The 2361-nt window shown below is 41.7% G+C and overlaps 1 long non-coding RNA gene across 1 annotated transcript; it reads left to right on the top strand.

The window, feature by feature from the left end:
* The first annotated feature begins 375 nt into the window (after positions 1 to 375).
* LOC135214463 (uncharacterized) lies at positions 376 to 2111 on the top strand. The gene is made up of 3 exons (XR_010314345.1): positions 376 to 651; positions 1094 to 1294; positions 1588 to 2111. It is a non-coding gene; the product is annotated as an uncharacterized LOC135214463 (long non-coding RNA).
* The last annotated feature ends 250 nt before the right edge of the window (positions 2112 to 2361 follow it).

Genomic DNA, 2361 nt, shown 5'->3' with positions numbered 1-2361 from the left:
GTTAAACGAGAGAATAAAATATTCCTTCTCTTTTTCAAAAGTAGGATTTTATGTTGAAAAAATCTAAAAATATTTTCTTTTATAAATCCATCCTTTCATTCCAATTTCTTTTATTCTCCGTAATAAACTGTTTACATATTTCGCATAATTTCACCCACGGTAACTCATTTATATATACCAGGGAGACTTCTCTCGGAGGCAGAAAAAATGAGTTTAGACGTTCTTTCAAGCATATCGGGTGCCTGAATAATTTACATAATGCAGCGAGATGACTCAAGGAGGCGTAATTACGAAGTTTAATTTACTTATAACAGAATGAGAGTGTTTTTTCATTAGTAAATCTCAGGTCATGGTGATTATATGATAACATTATTAACCCTTTAACGACCAGAGATCCCATTTGGGATCTTTAAAACAGCTACTTTTGGGTAGTCGTGGTGAACAAGTTTGAGCTTGTATGAAATTGACGCTTTGGCAACTCATAGCTACACTCCTCTGCTCTTCGAATCAACCAATCAGAAGCCACCAGGCCCTCGCACAAAGACTGGAGGGCCTTCGACAGACACCTCAGTCGTGCGCAAGTTGGAAAACAGTCAAGACGTGCCGCAGTAACCTCCAAGTTTCCCCCCCCCTCCGAACTTCGTAATCATGGTAAGCACACAGTGACTGTGGGGATAGTGAAGCCTAGTGATATACTTACCTTTTGATGTTGGTTTGAAGGGCTGTAGTGTTACTGACGTGTCGTAGTGACAAAAAAAAAAAGTATAGATCCCTTGCGGGATACTTCGGTCGTTCTTAGGCGGACTACGCTCATCCCATGAGGGATGTATCGGACCGTAACGGTTTTTACAACGGCCAGTAGAATACGACGTCAAGTAATTTTTTCTTTTTTTTTTTTTTAGTGCTTGTTTTAGACATTTGTGAATAATTTTAACAGTATATCTAGATATAATAGTGATGATTTATAGATGTTAGGTTCATGTGCATATAAATTATTACCTTACAAGGGATTGAATGATAGGTTTTTTGTTAGGGAAAGTTACATTTTCTTTCATTACATGATTTTAAAGTTGTTTTTTTTTTATTTTTGCAGTTTCAAAGCAGTATGTTTTATGGGCAACGCAATGCTGCATTGGAGACTCAGGAACGTGTACCATGGGTAGCCCCTGACGACGCTGAAGGAAGTGATGTCGACGTGAGCCCTTTGGACATTGACAGTGATGATGACGACCCTACCTACGTTCCTGACGAAGGCCTTACTCAGGACGATGCCTTGACCCTCCTAACTCTAGAGGTTAGTATGAGACATCCTTAGAGAGAGAGGAGAGACGAGAGACGAGAGAGAGAGAGAGAGAAATGTGTTGTAAACATTGTATTTAAAAGTCTCGTTGTTATAATGGTATTTAAATTTGTTGCCCTTTAAATGGTTTGTAAAACATTGGTATTTTAAAAACTTATTTGTGTTTTTTTTACTTGCATACTCACTGACATACACGTGCACACACATGCATACTCACTTGACATACACATGCATGCGCACACACACACATTTACTGTTTTACTAATGTTACTTTATTCTTGTTTCAGCTCGCAAGGTCAATGTTGTTGTCCCTCAAGCGATGCCTATGGAAGAGGAAGGTGAGCCTAACCCTAAGAGGTCTCGTGCTGATGAATGGAAGAAGGAAGACATTGATATCCGTGCCCTGCCCAACTTCATTCATCAGAAGCCTGACTATTTGAGGGAACCTTATGAATATTTCTCCCAGTTCTTCACAACTGAATTGAGGGAACACATTGTGTATCAATCCAACCTGTACTCAAGACAGAAGGATGTAGGCAGCAACTTCCACATGTCAGAAGAGGATCTCATGGTTTTCCTTGGCCTCATCGTGTACATGGGCCTGGTTCCTCTCCCTAGCATAGTTGACTTCTGGGCCGTGAAGACCAGGATTCCTCAAGTTGCAGACTTCATGTCCAGGAACCGCTTCAAGGCAATTCGATCTTCCCTTCACTTCAGCGACAATGACCAGGCAGCTGCATCCCAAGATCGGTTCTTCAAGGTGAGAGTCCCCTTCACCAAGGTCACCAGAGAGTTCCTGAAAGTTCCTGAGACTCCCTATCCACTCCATTGATGAAGTGATGGTCGCCTATAAGGGCACAAGGGCTGGTAACCTTCGCCAGTATGTCGCAAAGAAGCCTGACAAGTGGGGCTTCAAGTTGTTCTGCCGCTCCAGTGTGGATGGGTTTGTGCATGATATTCTCATGTACCAAGGGGAGACAACCTTTGTGAGCCACCATACTATGCTATCTGAAGAGGAGAAAGCCATGTCTGTAACTTCCAAGTTTGTTGTCGCCTTAGTG

The sequence above is a fragment of the Macrobrachium nipponense genome, chromosome 45, assembly GCF_015104395.2.
Source record: "Macrobrachium nipponense isolate FS-2020 chromosome 45, ASM1510439v2, whole genome shotgun sequence".
In the NCBI taxonomy this organism is placed as follows: domain Eukaryota; kingdom Metazoa; phylum Arthropoda; class Malacostraca; order Decapoda; family Palaemonidae; genus Macrobrachium; species Macrobrachium nipponense.
This window is presented reverse-complemented; position numbering and strand designations above follow the sequence as displayed.